This window comes from Scylla paramamosain, chromosome 18 (genome assembly GCF_035594125.1).
Source record: "Scylla paramamosain isolate STU-SP2022 chromosome 18, ASM3559412v1, whole genome shotgun sequence".
Classification (NCBI taxonomy): Eukaryota; Metazoa; Arthropoda; class Malacostraca; order Decapoda; family Portunidae; genus Scylla; species Scylla paramamosain.
The window spans coordinates 21009650-21029649 of record NC_087168.1 but is presented as its reverse complement, the minus strand read 5'-3'; the positions used below and the strand labels follow the sequence as shown (position 1 = coordinate 21029649).

Here is a 20000-nt window from a genome sequence, read left to right as displayed (position 1 = left end):
TAGTAGTAGTAGTAGTAGTAGTAGTAGTAGTAGTAGTAGTAGTTTTTGTTGTTGTTGTTGTTGTTGTTGTTGTTGTTGTTGTTGTTGTTGTAGCAGTGCTAATAGTAATAGCGGAAGAAGAGGAGGAGGAAGAGTAGTGGCAGTACCTCTCTCGCCCTCTCCCTGGCAAACTCTACGGTCCCGCCCAGCCACATTTCACTAGCTCGTCCTCGCTTCCCACCTTCCAGTAAATCACTTTTCCTTCCTTTCCCTTTCTCCTTCCATCTCGCACCCCTCCTCTCCTCTTCCCCTTCTTCCTCCGTCACGTCCCTCTCAGTCGTCACCCTAAATTAGATTCTGGCGTAATAAAGTGATTAGATTAGTGAGTGGTGGTGGGAGTTTTTTCTCAAGGTATTCTCAAAGGAAGATCCACGTTTCGGTTCTCGTAGGATGGACCTTACGTTTGCAGCCTCTGTGTCTCTATATATCTGTGTGTCTGTCCGTCGCTTGTGTCTCTGTCTCTCCGCTTCTCTCTCTCTCTCTCTCTCTCTCTCTCTCTCTCTCTCTCTCTCTCTCTCTCTCTCTCTCTCTCTCTCTCTCTCTCTCTCTCTCTCTCTCTCTCTCTCTCTCTCTCTCTCTCTCTCTCTCTCTCTCTCTCTCTCTCTCTCTCTCTCTCTCTCTCTCTCTCTCTCTCTCTCTCTCTCTCTCTCTCTCTCTCTCTCTCTCTCTCTCTCTCTCTCTCTCTCTCTCTCTCTCTCTCTCTCTCTCTCTCTCTCTCTCTCTCTTTCTTTCTCTCGCGGGCGAACAACCAAATGTTCTAAAAACGTGAACGAGACAGGAAATATTGGCCTCCTTTCTCTTTCCTTTCCTTTCTTTCCCTTCTATTCCATTATTCCTGTTCCCTTACCACGCTTTACCCTCCATTTATCACGTATCTTCCCCTTCCTTACTTTCCCTTCCCTACCTTTTCCTTTTCTTTTCTTCCTTCCTTTAGCTTTTTCTTTACTCATCTTTCACTCCACTCGCCTCTTTGTTATCCTTCCCTCTCACTTACCCTTTCTCCTTACTTATCTTACATCCCTTTCTTCTCTTTCCTGCCCTTTCCTTTCCGTACATAACCTCTTCCCTTAATTCTTTTTCGTATCTTACACCCTTCTATTTCTTACCCTTTTCTACACCTATGTTCCCTCTTCATTAGTCTTCTCCCTATCATTCGTTCCCCTACAACCCGTCTTCCTTACCCTATCCTAAGCAAACATTGTCTCCTCCTTACTCTTCTTTCCCTCATTCCTTCCTTCTTACCCTCCTGCAACATTCCTCATTATCATCCTTTTTCCTTACATTCCTTCTTCCTTATCCATCTACCTTTAAACTCCCTCATCCTTCCTCCCTCCGTTTCCTCCTTCACCCTTACCCCACATCCCCTCATTCCTTCCCTCTCACCCAGAAAACCATCCACTATCCTGCGACTTTCAATCTCCAAGCGAGTGAGTCAAGGGGGCAATTAGAGAAGGCGACCCGGTTAGCGCAAGATAATCGGCCATCTCGCTGACCGAAATAATGCGATCACGCGGACACTGAGCAGTCGATGGCACGGGCAGGAAGTGATTAGGACGCGAGGACGCCACAGTGACCTCGAGGCAAAAGGGCGGGGTACCATTCACCAAGAACGCTTAACACAATGCTCCAGTTTCCGCCTCCTGTACCGCCCGTCCGTGTTGCCCGTGAGTTTTCTGCCTTTCTTCCTCTCTTGGTTCGGGTTGTGTATGCACGTAATTGTAATGTTTGGTGTGTGTGTGAGCGGTTTTATTTCCCTCTTACTGTTTGTGTTTCTCTTTTTTTCTCCTTTTTTTATTTTTCTCCTGTTTTTTTTTCTTTTTTGGGTTTTTCTCGTTTTTTCTTTCTCTTATTTTTACTTTCTAACTCTCCTCTTTTCCTTTTCTTTTTCCTCTTTCTTTTCTCTTTACTCCTAATTTTTCTTTTTCTTTCTTCTACTTTTTTTTTGCTTTTTTTCCTGTTTTCCTCCACTTATTCTTCTTCCTTTTTATTTTTTCCTCTTTCTCTCTCGTTTCTTTTTTCCTTTTTTTCTCTTTCACTTTTCTTTCTTTCTCCGCACTTCCGTCCCTGTTTTCCCTTATTTTTTTCTCTTTCGTCTTCCTTTTTTCCTCTTTCGCCCATTTTTCTCTCTTCCTCCTCTTGTTCTTCCCGTCTTTCTCTTGCTTTTATGTCTTTTTCCTCCTTGTCTTCTCTTTCCTTAAATCTTTTTCTCATTATTTTCTCTATTCCGATCTTCTCTATCTTTCCCTTTCACTGTTTTCTTTTCCTTTTTTCTCTTCCTTCCTTTCCCTTCTTTCGCAATCTTCCAATCTTTCTCTTTGTCCTCTTTTCACCCAACTTCCTTCCCATTTCCTTTTCTTCTTTCATCCTCCATGCTCTCTTTCTTATTATTCCCTTTCACCTTCCACCTGTTCCTGCTTCCACTTCCTTATCATTTGCCTCCTTATCTCCTTTCCTTTCCTTATCCTCCTTTCCTCTCCTTATCATTCCCTTTCATCCTTTCCCTCTTCCTTTTCCTTCCCTATCCGCTCTCCCGTCCCTATTCTGTCTCTCTCCTTTCCTTTACTTATCCTGCTTCCACTCCTCCTCTTTTCATCCTCTCGGTCTCTTTCCTTTCCCTTCCCTATCCTCCCCCCGCTCTGTCTTTCCTTTTCCATCCTTATCCTCCTTTTCCTCATACGTTTTTCCAGCAGACTAGCGTGTCCCTTCCACCAGGTCGTGTCTCATTGCACACTGCCACCGCCCCGGCATTCCAGTGTCTCTATACAACGCTCGGCCTGACAGCTACCGTCTCTGCCTCCTTCGTGACCTTTCGCTGACTGTGATCCGGAAGCGGCGGGCGAGCGGCGGTGCGCTGCGAACCTCCTTCACTCGACATAGAAACATGAGGGTCTCCTAAACGCCATGCAGGAGTGCCCTTCGAGTGTCGCCACGCCTGTGAGGAGCAGTGGCCGAGAGTCAACAGGAGTTTAAGTGGGTAAAACAGGGAGCCTCCTATGATTTTTTTTTCCCTTCGTCTTCTCTCTGTCTCTCTTTTTCTTTTCTCTCTCTCTCTCAGGATCGCCGGGAGGAAAGCGGTGCTGGCGCGAGATTGTGTAGGTGTTGTGAGCGACGAAACGAGGCTTGTTGGACCCTGAGAGGCGAGGGGCCGAGGTGATATCAAGACAACGATGCGCCAGACTGAAAAATATGTTAACTGTGGATATGAGGCGAGGAAAGGTGTTGGGTGGAAAGGAGAGAGGGAGAGGATGAGGGAAAGAAAGAGGGTGAGGGAGAGAGGAATAACAAAGTTGGATAGGAAAAGAAAGACAGGCCGAAAAACGCAGAATATGAAAATCAAGCAAAGTTAGAAAAAAAACAAGAAAAGAAAGAGAAGAAGAGTGAAGAAGAGAAGAAGAGAAAAAGGAAGAAAGAAAAAGACAAGGAAGAAAGGAATAACAAAGATGGATAGGAAAACAAAGACAGGCCGAAAGACATGGAGTGAGAGAAACAAGAAAAATAGAAAGAAAAGAAATGACGGGAAAAAAGAACAGAGAGAAGGATAGAGAGAGAGTGATAGAGAAAGAGCGTCACACTTAAACAAGAATGAAGACACAGAAAAGGAAATAAGAGAAAGCCAAAATAGAAAGATAAAAGAAAGACAGTATAGACAGAGAAAAGAAATAATACGCAGAAAAGGAGGAGAAAGCAAAGCAGGAAGACATAAAAAGGAAAGGAAGGAAGGAAAGACCAGAGAAGAGAGAAAAAGCGAGAGACGGAGAGGTAGAAAGAAAGAGCTGGCAAAGTAAACAGAGAAGAACCTTGGAAGTGAAAAGGAACAGAAGGAACAGAGAGAGAGAGAGAGAGAGAGAGAGAGAGAGAGAGAGAGAGAGAGAGAGAGAGAGAGAGAGAGAGAGAGAGAGAGAGAGAGAGAGAGAGAGAGAGAGAGAGAGAGAGAGAGAGAGAGAAGACGGAGAAAAGCACGTGAAGGGAATGAAATGAAGGGAAGGAGAGAAAGACTGAAGTGAAATGAATGGTGGCTATTGACAATGTGAGGTGAGGAGAGTTGCAGGGAAGTGAGTCTCTCTCTCTCTCTCTCTCTCTCTCTCTCTCTCTCTCTCTCTCTCTCTCTCTCTCTCTCTCTCTCTCTCTCTCTCTCTCTCTCTCTCTCTCTCTCTCTCTCTCTCTCTCCCTTTCTCTCCTTGTATTGGAAGTGGAAGGAGGATTAATTAATGATGAAATTAAGTCAGCCGGGATAATGAGAGAGAGAGAGAGAGAGAGAGAGAGAGAGAGAGAGAGAGAGAGAGAGAGAGAGAGAGAGAGAGAGAGAGAGAGAGAGAGAGAGAGAGAGAGAGAGAGAGAGAGAGAGAGAGATTGGAAATAAGGGGCGGATAGGAGAAAGAGAAAAATTACGAAAGTAGAGATTTATGTAAGCGTTGGAGGAGGAGGAGGAGGAGGAGGAGGAGGAGGAGGAGGAGGAGGAGGAGGAGGAGGAGGAGGAGGAGGAGGAGGAGGAGGAGGAGGAGGAGGAGGAGGAGGAGGAGGAGGAGGAGGAGGAGGAGGAGGAGGAGGAAGAGGAAGAGGAAGAGGAAGAGGAAGAGGAAGAGGAAGAGGAAGAAGAAGAAGAAGAAGAAGAAGAAGAAGAAGAAGAAGAAGAAGAAGAAGAAGAAGAAGAAAAGGAAGAGGAGGAGAAGAAGGAGGAGGAGGAGGAGGTAAAAGCTTCGTGAGACAGCAAGAACAAGCAGGACTGTGAGCTTTAAGGGTACTCAAACACAAACACACACACACACACACACACACACACACACACACAGACACACACACAGAGCCTTCAAGTCGTGGTAGTGCTGGTGGTGGTGGTGGTGGTGGTGGTGGTAACTGGGCGCACCACAATGGGAGAGATGAATATTCAACAATGTCGCTGCTGTTTACGGACAAAACTAGTTACCATCTTTTTCTCGGAGTCCCAGAACTGTGCTTGGCTGTCTGTGGCGGTGTGTGTGTGTGTGTGTGTGTGTGTGTGTGTGTGTGTGTGTGTGTGTGTGTGTGTGTGTGTGTGTGTGTGTGTGTGTGTGTGTGTGTGTGTGTGTGTGTGTGTGTGTGTGTGTGTGTGTGTGTGTGTGTGTGTGTGTGTGTGTGTGTGTGTGTGTGTGCAACTATTGTGCATATGTCTTTTCATGTTTAAAGTTACTAAACAAAAATCTCTTTCCTTGTATTAGTTTGTATGTTTGTATAAGTGCTTCTACTGCTTTGGATGAGTGTATGTGTGTACGTGTGTGTGTGTATGCGTGTGTGTGCAACTACCTCGTGTACGTATGTCTTTTCATGTTTAAAGTTACAAACAAACGAATTTTTTATGCTTTGTATTACTTAGTATGTTTGTATAGCTCCTGTGTGTGTGTGTGTGTGTGTGTGTGTGTGTGTGTGTGTGTGTGTGTGTGTGTGTGTGTGTGTGTGTGTGTGTGTGTGTGTGTGTGTGTGTGTGTGTGTGTGTGTGTGTGTGTGTGTGTGTGTGTGTGTGTGTGTGTGTGTGTGTGTGTCTTTGTCTCTTCATGTATGCGTATGTTTAAAGTTGCAGATAAATGAAGCTAGGTATGCATGGAGTTGTGTCCTGCCTGAGGATCTCTATGTATGATTATGCATGTATATCTGGGGCAGTGTATTTCATAAGGTAGCGTGTGTCCTGACATGTGCTTGGATATCTGACGGTGGCGTGTGCTGGCAGTCATGTGCACGTGACTCACCGCGGGGAAGCCTCACGCACGCTGCAGAGGGGTGAGTCAGTCAGTTCGTGAGTCATTCCGTTTGTCCAGTTTCCCAGTCAGTTAATCGATTAATCATTCAGGCAGTTATACAATTAAAAAGTAAGTTAGTCAACCAGCTAGTTAGTTAGTCAAAAAATTAATCGATTTATTAGTTAGTTAATGAATTATTATCTTATCCAGCCAGTCAGTTAGTTGGTTGGTCATCCATTCAGACAGTCATGCAATTAATTAGTTGGTTTGCCAGTCAGTCACTTAATCACCCCTTCAGTCATCCACTTTGTCAGTCAGCCAGTCTGCAACTCAGTCACTCTTCCACCAGTCATGTAGTCGGTCAATAAGTCACCCTAAGTGGACATGAGGCATTGAAGTTGTGTGTGTGCGTGTGTGTGTGTGTGTGTGTGTGTGTGTGTGTGTGTGTGTGTGTGTGTGTGTGTGTGTGTGTGTGTGTGTGTGTGTGTGTGTGTGTGTGTGTGTGTGTGTGTGTGTGTGTGTGTGTGTGTGTGTGTGTGTGTGTGTGTGTGTGTGTGTGTGTGTGTGTGTGTGTGTGTGTGTGTGTGTGTGTGTGTGTGTGTGTGTGTGTGTGTGTGTGTAAGGTCTGCAGGATTTTCATGGCTAATTCCTTTCCTTCATAGTCACAAAAGATTTTATTAATAACAAAACTCCCTCTCTCTCTCTCTCTCTCTCTCTCTCTCTCTCTCTCTCTCTCTCTCTCTCTCTCTCTCTCTCTCTCTCTCTCTCTCTCTCTCTCTCTCTCTCTCTCTCTCTCTCTCTCTGCACACTTTACCCTCACGGCAACCTCTTCTTTTTATCCTTCCACCCTTAAACCCTTTGTTAAATTTCCCTACAGCTTATATCCCTCACCCTCATTCTCTCTCTCTTCTTCGTTCTTCATTTTTTCCCCTCGCTTCTTCGTTTATTTCTCCTTCTTACTTCCCTGCTACCTTCCCTAACCTTTACGCTCCTCACCCTCTTGCATTCCCATCCTCCTGCCCCCTGATTCCCTTGCCTGTGTCTCGGTAAAGCTGTGACGGCCTGCGGGGAGCCTGAGGGAGGGTGGGGCCGCAGACAACCAGCACCCCGGTCTCTAGGGAAGATGGGAAGATGGGAATTGGGTACAGCTCAAGGAAGGTGTTTTATATCGCATGAAATATGAACGTTTGGGGCAAAGATCCGATCTCACCCAGGCTTTCTTGACGTGCTGGGGGCCTGTGGGGTCAGAGAGAGAGAGAGAGAGGAAGAGAGAGAGAGAGAGAGAGAGAGAGAGAGAGAGAGAGAGAGAGAGAGAGAGAGAGAGAGAGAGAGAGAGAGAGAGAGAGAGAGAGAGAGAGAGAGAGAGAGAGAGAGAGAGAGAGAGAGAGAGAGATGAATTATGACTCATTGAACCATGTCTTAACACGAACACAGACACGACCTAATTATCAGTATGTGTGTGTGTGTGTGTGTGTGTGTGTGTGTGTGTGTGTGTGTGTGTGTGTGTGTGTGTGTGTGTGTGTGTGTGTGTGTGTGTGTGTGTGTGTGTGTGTGTGTGTGTGTGTGTGTGTGTGTGTGTGTGTGTGTGTGTGTGTGTGTGTTACTGCAGTAGTCTCCCTCCCCTTCCTTTGCCTCCAGACACACCTACAAATAAAACAGTAAGCTGGAGAGAGAGAGAGAGAGAGAGAGAGAGAGAGAGAGAGAGAGAGAGAGAGAGAGAGAGAGAGAGAGAGAGAGAGAGAGAGAGAGAGAGAGAGAGAGAGAGAGAGAGAGAGAGAGAGAGAGAGTACACTCCTCTTCAAAATTTTACCACTAATACCTCTACGTCTATTATTAAAACAACAGTCAGAAAGAAAGATACAGGAACACAGTAACTCTCTCTTTCTCTCTCTCTCTCTCTCTCTCTCTCTCTCTCTCTCTCTCTCTCTCTCTCTCTCTCTCTCTCTCTCTCTCTCTCTCTCTCTCTCTGCTCTCTTCCCTCAACATTCCTTGTCCTCCTTAACACCTCCATTATGCTCCTCTTCCTCATTCCTACGTCGTTCTTAGTTCCCTCCTTTACATCTGCACTCCTCACAGCGTCCCTCTTCATTACTTCTCCGCGACGCTCGACTCCCGCATCCTTCCTCAATACCGCCTCGCCTCTGTGCAGTGAGCCTTGGCACCTTCGCACCTCCACATCAACACCTGCTGCGTTTCTCTGGTCTATCACTCAATGTATTTCCAACTAGACTCCCTCGCTTCTGACTGCGTTTATGTGGTATGTTCATCATTTTCTGTACCTCTAACTTGACTTTCCTGCCTCTGACTTGGTATTTTTAATGTTATGTGTGTTTTTATTGTCTCTCTAATATCTGCTTCGTTTTTCTGGTTTTTCTGTCACTCCAGCACCTCCAAGAACTCTTCCTCGTCTCTGACCTACTGTCTTTTCAATCTCGACGAGTTTTTCCCTTCCCTCTTCAACTGGTAAGATCTAATCACTATTTTTCCATCTAACTTTACCTTTCCACATCTTATGACCTCCTCCGTGACCTCTAATATGACTTTTTCATTCACTAGCTTCTCTTATAATCACTTTCTGACCTCTGACCTGATTTCTTTCTCTAATCACCATTTCTCTATCACTCAAACTTTACTTTTCCACGTCTTTCAACCTCCTCTGTGGTCTCTAACCTGACTTTTTCACTCACTAGCACCTCCCATCATTCCTTCCTAAGCCTCAACACAACCCTAACCTCTTTCACAACCTCCATTCACACGTTTACGCCCCAAGAAACGTAACTAAACCAATTCACCAAGGCCCCTGACTTCTTATATAACCTTCCACAACATCCCTTCACACTTCCACGCCCTTGAAAGCTAACTAAACCAAGCCACCAAGGTCCCTGACTCAATACAACCTCTTTCACGACCTCCCATATCAACACCACGCCCAAGAAACATAACTAAACACCTTACCACCGCCCTCTACTCTGCCCCTTCGATTCTTCTATACTCCTACTGCCTCCCTGACACTCCCACCGCCCCTCAGTCCTGCCCAACCGCCTGCATCGCCCGCCCCGCCCCTTGTTGTGGTGCAATGGACTGAGGAGCTGTGACCGGGAAAAGTGCAGAGTGGGACGACAAGCGGCGGTCTGAGTCAGCGTGCGTATTGATTCATTGATTAAGACCGGGGAGAGAGAGAGAGAGAGAGAGAGAGAGAGAGAGAGAGAGAGAGAGAGAGAGAGAGAGAGAGAGAGAGAGAGAGAGAGAGAGAGAGAGAGAGAGAGAGAGAGAGAGAGAGAGAGAGAGAGAGAGAGAGAGAGAGAGAGAGCGTATGTCGAGAGTCATAAAGGTATAGGTAATTAGTTTCCCTTCCATTCATGCCTCCTCCTCCTCCTCCTCCTCCTCCTGTTATCTCTCTTCATCTCCCCTCCATTAATTTAACTATCTTCCCCGTTCCTTCCCCCTCCTATCACCAACCTCCCTCTCCTCCTCCTCCTCCTCCTATCCCTCCCACCTTCAAGAGCACCACGCCCCCCAACAGAGCCCCGTCGTGCCTCCGCCAGCCTAGACAATATATAAGCACTGCCGACAGCCTACACGGAGCCTATGCATATGGGAGAACGTGAGGGAATAATGTGTTTCAATGTATCCTGCTGTGTGTAATGTGGTATTCATGAAACAGTTCCGCCATTTACATCCTCTTCCTCCTTCCTCTTCCTCTTCTTCCTCTTCCTTCTTCTGCTCTTCCTCGTTCCTCTTCTCTTCGTTTTCTTTATTATTTGTTATTGTATTTCTGATTTTTTTTATAGTATTTTCTTTCCTGGTTCTCTGTTTCTGTGTTGCTCTCTCTCTCTCTCTCTCTCTCTCTCTCTCTCTCTCTCTCTCTCTCTCTCTCTCTCTCTCTCTCTCTCTCTCTCTCTCTCTCTCTCTCTCTCTCTTGTCTTCACTTGTTTTCTGTCCATTCCTCGCCTCCTCTCACTCTCACTCTCTTTTTTTTTTCTCTCTCTCATTCGTCTTCGCTCTTGGGTTTCGCCTCCTCCTCCTCCCCCTCCTCCTCCTCCTCCTCCTCCTCCTCCTCCTCCTCCTCCTCCTCCTCCTCCTCCTCCTCCTCCTCCTCCAGTTCGTTTATCAAGACCTAACCTTCTTCCCTGAAAGCTTAACTGTATTCCTCCCTCTTCTCTCCCCATAATATCTCTATCTCCCTCTCCTCCCTTTCCCCCTCTCTCTCTCTCTCTCTCTCTCTCTCTCTCTCTCTCTCTCTCTCTCTCTCTCTCTCTCTCTCTCTCTCTCTCTCTCTCTCTCTCTCTCTCTCTCAACCTCCTCCAATTTCCTTAGGCTCTTCAGTCCTTCAGGTCGTTCATCCACTTCTTCCAGCCTCTTCATTCATCCTCCTCCTCCTCCTCCTCCTCCCTCTCTTCCAGTTCCTCCCGCCCTCTTCTTTCTCTCTCTCTTCTTTCCCCTCTATTCTCTTTACCTTTCTTCGCTATCCTCTCCACCTCTGTTTTCTTCCGCCCTCCTCTTCTCTCTCTATTTTCCACCCTTCCTCTTCCTCTTCATCTTCTTCCTTCTTCTCCTCCTCCTCCTCCTCCTCCTCCCTCACCAGCTTGTCTACTAATCTAAACTCCATCACCCTCTCTAACAGCCTTTCCTCTCTCTCTCTCTCTCTCTCTCTCTCTCTCTCTCTCTCTCTCTCTCTCTCTCTCTCTCTCTCTCTCTCTCTCTCTCTCTCTCTCTCTCTCTCTCTCTCTCTCTCTGCTACCAAAGCCTTTAACTGCCATTACTCTTCCTCTCCAAACAATGCTAGTGGTCTCTCTCTCTCTCTCTCTCTCTCTCTCTCTCTCTCTCTCTCTCTCTCTCTCTCTCTCTCTCTCTCTCTCTCTCTCTCTCTGCACCACACACGTAAACAACTCCATTTATTTAACCTTCCTTATCTAACTAGCTACCTAACCTAACTACTGATATTTTGGTCTTGTCTTCACCCAAACAACCCAAATAATACCCCCCTCTTTCTCTCTCTCTCTCTCTCTCTCTCTCTCTCTCTCTCTCTCTCTCTCTCTCTCTCTCTCTCTCTCTCTCTCTCTCTCTCTCTCTCTCTCTCTCTCTATCCCTTCCCTTCCCGTCCCCTCACTCACTCACCCCCCACAACAATCAATAAATGTCGGAATCCCTCCTTCCCTCCCCCCGCCTCCCCCTCACACTCACACACACACACACACACACACACACACACACACACACACACACACACACACACACACACTGCTTAAATCAATCTCTAATACCACATCTGCAAGGCTCAACCACCACCACCACCACCACCACCACCACTACCACCACGACCACCACCACTACCTCGCCCTGCCTGCCACGGCCACCTCCTCTTCAGCCACACCTGCCGCCCCTCCGCCTGGAACACGCCGTCCCTTTAATGAGGTTAGTGGATGGGAGGGGGCGGGATGGGAAAGGGCTGGTGTGGGGAGCGGCGCCCCTTCTTGTTTTGGCTTCGGTAGAATACAAAGAAAAAGCAATAGGGTTCATCTTGGAGGAGGAGGAGGAGGAGGAGGAGGAGGAGGAGGAGGAGGAGGAGGAGGAGGAGGAGGAGGAGGAGGAGGTCAAGGACAAGGAAGAAAGGACAGGAACAGGGGAACATAATAAGAGGGGAAAGGTAGAAGTAGGGAGAATAATTTGAAGAAGATGAAGGAAGTGGAGAATAGAGAGACAGAGAAAGATAAAAGAAGAGAGAAAGATTAAAGAGAACGGAAGGAAACAGAACATACAAATAGAATAGACAGAGACGACAGACACAAGAAGACAGATGAGGATCGAGACATAAAAAGATAGGATATCATAAAGTAAAGGAATAGAGGAGAATATGGAGAGAGAAGGGAACAGGCAGGGAGAGAGGAGGATAGACAGGAATAGAAAACGGTGCGAAGGGCAATAAGAAAACTCAGGAATTTATAAAGCGACAGAAAAAAAAAAAAAAAGAGGAAGGCAAAAACGGGGTAAAAGAAGATGCAAAAGACAAGACAGAAGAAAAAGACAGAGAAAAGGACAGAAACTAACGGATATTAATAGAAACAGACAGAAAAAGAATAAAAAAAGACAGAATAAGACAAAAAAAATAAAACATCTAAAAAACATAAGAGAAAGACAGACAGAAAGTGACGGACATTTACAGATACAAAGAAAAGAGACGGAAGGATAAAAAAAAAAAATGAACACATAACGACAAAAAAGAAACAGAAAAGAACACAAAAAAAGAACAAAAGAAACGAGAAACACAGAGGGACGAAATAGAAGAGAAGAGACACAGACAGAGAGAGAGAGAGAGAGAGAGAGAGAGAGAGAGAGAGAGAGAGAGAGAGAGAGAGAGAGAGAGAGAGAGAGAGAGAGAGAGAGAGAGAGAGAGAGAGAGAGAGAGAGAGAGAGAGAGAGAGAGAGAGAGAGAGGGGGGGGGCGGCAATAGCAGACAAGAAAACAAATGAGAAGACAAAGAGAAAGAGAGAGAGGCACAGATGATTAAAAAACAATGCTGTAAAAGAGACAGGGAGACACAAAGAGGCGAAGAGTATTTAAAACTGATGCAAAAATGGACAAATACACAGGAATTGGGTCACAGGTGATACATGACAAACAGAAGGCAATTCACGGCATCGCTTCGTGCAATTAACACCTGATTAATTAAGCTCTGATCCATAATTAACCTGGGAATATGCTAGACAGATCCCCCTTTTTTTTTTCTCTCTCTCTCATTTTGAATCATCAACGCGTGACTAAAATGGGATATGTTTTCTCTCTCTCTCTCTCTCTCTCTCTCTCTCTCTCTCTCTCTCTCTCTCTCTCTCTCTCTCTCTCTCTCTCTCTCTCTCTCTCTACCGGATACAAGAACGGACAGGAACGAAAGGAAAAATTCTAAGCAATTACGTACAAACACATACATACATACACACACACACACACACACACACACACACACACACACACACACACACACACACACACACACACACACACACACACACACACACACACACACACACACACACACACACACACACACACACACACACACACACACACACACACACACACACACACACACACACACACACACACACACAGGCGAAGAGGGTCAGGAGGTGCACAGAAGTCAATGGTCCAAAGGTTGCAGAGAGAGAGAGAGAGAGAGAGAGAGAGAGAGAGAGAGAGAGAGAGAGAGAGAGAGAGAGAGAGAGAGAGAGAGAGAGAGAGAGAGAGAGAGAGAGAGAGAGAGGTGCCAAAACTGCCAGGAACACAGGTGGCTTCCTCTCACACCTGTTCTCTCTCTCTCTCTCTCTCTCTCTCTCTCTCTCTCTCTCTCTCTCTCTCTCTCTCTCTCTCTCTCTCTCTCTCTCTCTCTCTCTCTCTCTCTCTCTCTCTCTCTCTCTCTCTAACTTTTCCTCTCACCTAAGCGCTTTCTCTTTGTCCTCTTTCTCACCTATTATTCTCTCCTGTCCTCCCTCCCTTTTACCTTCAGCTCCTCCACCTCTTCCTTCTCCTCCTCCTCCTCCTCCTTCTTTTATTTTTGTCGTCTCTCTCTCTCTCTTCTTTATTTTCTGCCACCTGTCCTTTCCTTTTGACCATTTTCTCTCACCTTCCTGCACCTCTTCTTAATCATTCTCTCTCTCTCTCTCTCTCTCTCTCTCTCTCTCTCTCTCTCTCTCTCTCTCTCTCTCTCTCTCTCTCTCTCTCTCTCTCTCTCTCTCTCTCTCTCTCTCTCTCTCTCATTTTCCAGCAAGAAAAAAGTAAGATATTTCTGTGAATCGACTCATTCAGGTGCAGAAAATGAAGGGAAAAGACATGCTTTGAGGCTGCAGGGAGAGGGATGAGATGGAGGAAGACGAGGAAGAGGAGGAGAAGAAGGAGGAAGAAGAAGGAAGAAGGACTCATAAGGAAGCAAGGAGGTAGGAGGAAGGATCAGCAGGAGGGAGGATCAAAAGGTAGGGAGGAAGAGGAAGAGGAGGAAGAGGAAGAGGAAGAAGAGGAGGAGAAGGAGGAGGAGGAGGATGAGGAGGAGGAGGAGGAGGAGGAGGAGGAAGGTTCTGAGGACTATGAAAGGTTCCAGGACTTAAGAACCAGCTTAGCGCCGCCTCACCACCACCACCACCGCCACCACCACCACAACCACCACTAGCATAACCATCACCACCACCACCACGACCAACGCCGCCGCCGTCGCCGCCTCTCCGCCCCGCCCTTACTTCCCGTCCATTGAGTTCCGTCTTGGATTTTTATGTAGCAACGTACCACTGCAGGAAGTCAGAGGCAGTCCATTCTAGTGTGCGTGTGTGTGTGTGTGTGTGTGTGTGTGTGTGTGTGTGTGTGTGTGTGTGTGTGTGTGTGTGTGTGTGTGTGTGTGTGTGTGTGTGTGTGTGTGTGTGTGCGTAGGTATAGAGTGGTACTGAGTGGTATGGAGTGGTATGGACTGGGGACTGCAGCAGGAGGTGGAGGAGGAGGAGGAGGAGGTAGTAGAGGAGGAGGAGGAGGCGACCCGAGGCACCAGTATCGTCTAGGAACTGAAGAATTCTGGCTTAGTATTGATTAGCTCTAAGAGACCTCCTCCCTTCCCTCCCCTTCCCTCCCCTTCCCTCTTTCTCTCTGTCCTGCCCCTCCCACATTGACCCCTGACCCACCCACCCACACACACACACACACACACACACACACACACACACACACACACACACACACACACACACACACACACACACACACACACACACACACACACACACACACACACACACACACACACACACACACACACACACACACACATCAAACATTTGCTTAATTACGAGAGATGGTTTTTTATACTTGAATGTTCCTCTGACCTACATGAATGAGCTAACTCTCTCTCTCTCTCTCTCTTTCTCTCTCTGTCCCTCTCTCTCCCACTCCCTCTCCCTCTCCCTCTCCGTCTCTCTGTTAATCCATGACTGGCCTGCATTACTTCATCTATTTTTCAACACTCCCTCTCCTCAACACGGCTCGATGCACTCGGTTACCTCAGTCACTCCATCCACTACTAATGCGACCAACTTTTCGAAGCCTCAACAGGAACCAATTCACCGCCTAGCTTCATTCCAGGGCCTTGTATGACTTCGGGTTAATAGGGGCGCCCGTGTAGCGACTGGTAATAGTACTTGCAGGATGCCATAGTACGTTACTGCCTCTGTTGCCTCTCCATTTCTACTGCAGTGTGTTGATGTCATGTTGTGAGTACGGTAAATTCCTACGTTGGTTCGGACTCTCTTGTTGGGTCTCGCTCTCTCTCTCTCTCTCTCTCTCTCTCTCTCTCTCTCTCTCTCTCTCTCTCTCTCTCTCTCTCTCTCTCTCTCTCTCTCTCTCTCTCTCTCTCTCTCTCTCCGTGTTGTGTGACTCGCTCAATTACTGGAGGGTTACTGCATTGCTCAATACGGTGTTGCCTCACTACCAGACTATTGTTACCGCACCTGAAGTTACTGATACTGCTTGATGTGAGTGCACCTGTGACCTGAGCTGAATCACCTGATCCGCCGTGAAGCAACACTCATAAACGTGTGATGCGGCTGTGACCTGACTGGGCTAGTAACTGGACGTTGTGTTCCGTATGCTGTGTTGCTTTGTGAGGTGGTATAGATGAGAGGCCTGTGTTTCTAGGGAGGTTAGACAAGTGGTATTGGGGAACGTGTTTGTGTAGCTGTATTAATTGGACTAAGGAACTGATGGTATGTTTGTACTGGGGGAAAGTAACCTATGTGTAATTATTCTTTTTGTCCTGTTTCTGTAGAGGTTACTGGAGTGTGTGTCAGAGTAGCTGTACTAACTTCAGTAAAGGATTAATGGTAGTTCTATGTTTGTACGGGTAACGTTGCTCTGGTGAAAATAACCTATGATAATTATTCTTGTGTTGCTGCTGTTGTTGTTGTTCCTGGTGAGGTTACTGTAGTATTATTTGTAGTATATTTATGTAGCTTCACTAATTCGACTAAGGGACTGATGGTAGTTCTATATTTGTGCCGGTAACGTTGCTCTGGTGAAAATAACTTATAATTGTTATTCTTTTGTTTCTGGCGAGGTTACGCGAGTGGTATTGTGGAGTGTGTGTTTGCCTGCCTATATTGACACGACTCACTGACTGATTCATGGTACGGGAAATATCATATTTGTACTGGTAACGCTGTGCTGGTGAAAATAACCAACCTATGATTTATTTCCCTTTGTATTTTGCGTAATCATTTTGTAACCTGAATAATAACGCTGCATTTGTAACAGTTAGCGATATTACTTTGATCTTTTATAATGAAAGTTTATCTGTTTATTAATTAATTTATTTTCCGTAATGATAACGCTTTGTTTCTCGCGAAGTTACAAAAAGTACGATGACTTTGTGCTTCTGTATCAACTGTAACTCAAATCATAACACAACATTCGTAAAACTAGCCGATTATATTCTTACGTGATTTACATATTACGTAATTTTATATTCCTACGTAATCTTTTTTTTTACTAGATTACAAAAACTAAATAACTACGTATTTTGCATTGCTGTAACGCTATTAACTCGCTCGATAACCCTGCACTAGTTTAAATTACGCTAAGTTAAGTTACGCTAGATTAACTTAGATTATCACCATCTCTTTTTCTTCCTACCTGAATTTCTTTTTCCTCTTTCTTTCTCTTTCCTTTATTTTCAGCGGACTGTTCTTTCCTTTAGTCCATTTTTTCTCTTCATCCTGTATTTTTTTTTTATCTTTTTCTCTCTCTATTATATACTGCCACGTGTCTTCTCTCTGTCTCTCTCTCTCTCTCTCTCTCTCTCTCTCTCTCTCTCTCTCTCTCTCTCTCTCTCTCTCTCTCTCTCTCTCTTCTACACCTCTTCTTCTGTCAGTTGTCCATTTTCTTGCTTTCCTTCTACGTCTCTTCTTAGCCTTCACTACCTGTTCTTCTTGTCTTTTTTTTCCTTGTCTTTCGCTCCTGTTAATCTCTTCTCTACCATTTCTTCACGTCCTTTCTATTATTCTTTATCTTTGTCTATCTTCTCAACGTCTTGTTCTCCGTCTTAAACTCCTCCACAACACTGCGCAGCTTCAAGAACACTTCTATAATTATCCCTAACAAGCATGCTGACTGAGTGCTGGGGCTCGCGTGTGCTTCTGCTCCTTAAACGCCCCTGGTGAACTCCCTCCTCGCGTGTCCTGCCCCCTTCTGCTACGTGAGTCTTGATGGCGAGGGTTAAAAGAAGCAAAAAAAAAAAAAAAAGAGAGGTTACTGCAGTGAGGACTTTCTACCTTGCTTCTGTATCCCCTTTTGTGTGTGTGTGTGTGTGTGTGTGTGTGTGTGTGTGTGTGTGTGTGTGTGTGTGTGTGTGTGTGTGTGTGTGTGTGTGTGTGTGTGTGTGTGTGTGTGTGTGTGTGTGTGTGTGTGTGTGTGTGTGTGTGTGTGTGAGCCTCCCTTGCCTTTCTCACTGTTGCTATTGACTGCCTCGAATGCTATGTGCTCTCTCTCTCTCTCTCTCTCTCTCTCTCTCTCTCTCTCTCTCTCTCTCTCTCTCTCTCTCTCTCTCTCTCTCTCTCTCTCTCTGTTACATACCTTTTATTTAAGTCTTTTTGTGTTTTATTTATGTTTTTAGTATCCTTTTAGTGGCATAACTGCTCATATATTGACGCAAATACATTAAGATTACATACTCGTTATTTTATTATTTATTTATATGATATACTTTCTTTTATATATATAACTTCTTTAGTTTTATGGCAGCCTTCCTTTTTATCTATCTGATTGATGGACGTGACAAAGATGAGAGTAATACACGCAATTAATAACAGCTGCTGGGAAAATAAAGAATCTGAAATCTGACTCTCTCTCTCTCTCTCTCTCTCTCTCTCTACTCACAGACCCGTAGCTTAGCAGAGGACTCGAGCCCGTCCAGAAACACACGTACCTGAAAGTAAAGATACACGTCTATTAGTTCAAAGGAGTGAGTGTGGCAATACCTGGTCTGGTGAGGCGGTGTGGTGTGAGGTGAGGCGTGAGTCGTAGCTTTCCGTGCCATACTAACACTCTATACTCACACGCACACACACACACGCACGCACATGAAAGAGAGAAGGGCGAAAGTTTTTTTTTTTCCTTTTTTTCTTCTTCTTCTTCTCCTTTTCTTTTTTCTTCTTTGCTTTGTTTATGTCACTTTCGGCTCGGTAGGAAGGAATGTACATCTCTCTCTCTCTCTCTCTCTCTCTCTCTCTCTCTCTCTCTCTCTCTCTCTCTCTCTCTCTCTCTCTCTCTCTCTCTCTCTCTCTCTCTCTCTCTCTCTCTTCACCAAAACGTAAGACTCCCTAACGCCCCAGAACACAATTATTCTCTCTCTCTCTCTCTCTCTCTCTCTCTCTCTCTCTCTCTCTCTCTCTCTCTCTCTCTCTCTCTCTCTCTCTCTCTCTCTCTCTCTCTCTCTCTCTCTCTCTCTCTCTCTCTCTCTCTCTCTCTCAGTCGGAATGGAGACTTGGGAGAGGCTAACACAAATGGCTATGAACGACCTACAAGGGTGAGAGAGGGAGAGAAAGTAGAGGGAGAGGTAGTGAGAGTGAGGGAGAGTGGAAGAGAAGGAGGGGAGGGAAATGGATTGGGTGGAGGCGGACGTGGATTGCTGAAGTTGGAAGTCAGGGTCAGAATGGATGAATGGAGGAGAAAGTGGAGTGGGAAGTGGAGTAGAAAGAGAGAGAAAGGGATGAAGTGGAGTGGAGTGGAGTGAGTGAGAGGAAGAGAGAGAGAGAGGAGTGGAGAAGAGGAGGTATGGAGAGTTTCGAGAGGTGAGAGAGAGAGAGAGAGAGAGAGAGAGAGAGAGAGAGAGAGAGAGAGAGAGAGAGAGAGAGAGAGAGAGAGAGAGAGAGAGAGAGAGAGAGAGAGAGAGAGTTACATAAAGATACTCCGCTGCCACCACCATCACCACCACCATCTCTGTCACCACCACACTACACACCTCATTACACCATCAATCATTCATACACACTGTCACAAATAACAATAATAAAGGAATATAATAAAAGGAAGCAATTTTGTCTCTTCTTTTACCCTGTTGTTACTTTTCCCTTTCATTTAGTTAAAGGTAGTGAAATTAGACTAATGTTAACTTATGAATCTGTTTTGAGGTTCCTTTCATAACAATACCATTAAAAACTATTATTATCATCACCACACAACTTCTGCTGCTTTCAATAAAGGCTTACAACAAAGTATTCTTCTTTGTTTCTCTCTCTGTACCACTAGGACCATCAGTACTACCATCATGACCACTAGAAACACCACAGCACAATTCTCCACAATCGTCACTAACAGACACACACCACCATCATCACCACCAAGAACTCAAGCACCTACACACGACACCACATCACTTCACCGTCCTCTTTCGTCACCACCAACACTAACACACACAACACCTCACCCCTCATGCTTCTATTTCACACATCACCACCACTACTACCACAACACAACACCTCACCCCTCTTACTTCCATAACAGACACACCACCACTGTCATCACCACCATCCCTGCCACCGCAACACAACACCTCACCCCTCTTCTTGCTTCTATTTCAGACAAACGCCAACACTCCCCTCCTCCCTTCCTTCACTCCCGTCTCTCACCACCCCAGCAAGTCCCAGCAAGTTCCTCGTTCAGTAACCTTCGTCTAGGAATCCCCAGTTTGTGTTATCTTGTCCAATTCAGCTCAACGGCGCCTCCGTATCACGTGACTGATGGAGCAGGTTATGAGGCCAGGCAGTGAGGGCAGACTGTAAAGGGAGGCCGTGTGGGGAGGATAGAGACGGAGGCAGGCTAACAATCGGAGCAGGGAGGGACAGGAAGGTAGGTTTTAAGATTGAGGGTAGGTTATGTAGGATGGACAGAGAGATACGCAGGCTGGCAGGACAAGGAGGCGTAGGAGAGAGAGAGAGAGAGAGAGAGAGAGAGAGAGAGAGAGAGAGAGAGAGAGAGAGAGAGAGAGAGAGAGAGAGAGAGAGAGAGAGAGAGAGTCATTCACCCCACGAACCAGAGACAAAAGAAGGGCACGAGGAGGAGGAGGAGGAGGAGGAGGAGGAGGAGGTGGGTGGAGATAAACAGCTGAGGAGAGCAAGAAGGAAGTAAAATAATGCATGATAGGAAGGAGGAGAGGAAGGAAGGGAAGGAGGGAGGGGCAGGAGGGGGAAGAAAACGAGCAGAAGGAGCCAAGCTGGAGCCTTTCTG

General features: G+C 46.1%; 1 protein-coding gene across 3 annotated transcripts in view; it reads right to left on the bottom strand.

Annotated features, from left to right (window-relative positions):
- Window positions 1-20000, bottom strand: part of LOC135109255 (follistatin-related protein 5-like) — a 129537-nt gene that overhangs the window by 77690 nt on the left and 31847 nt on the right. The window contains exon 2 of one of the 3 annotated variants that reach the window (XM_064020516.1): window positions 6787-6864. The exons of the other annotated variants lie outside the window; for them this stretch is intronic. The gene's annotated coding sequence lies outside the window, so the exon portion shown is untranslated. The remainder of the gene's footprint in view (window positions 1-6786; window positions 6865-20000) is intronic. 3 annotated transcript variants of the gene reach the window in all.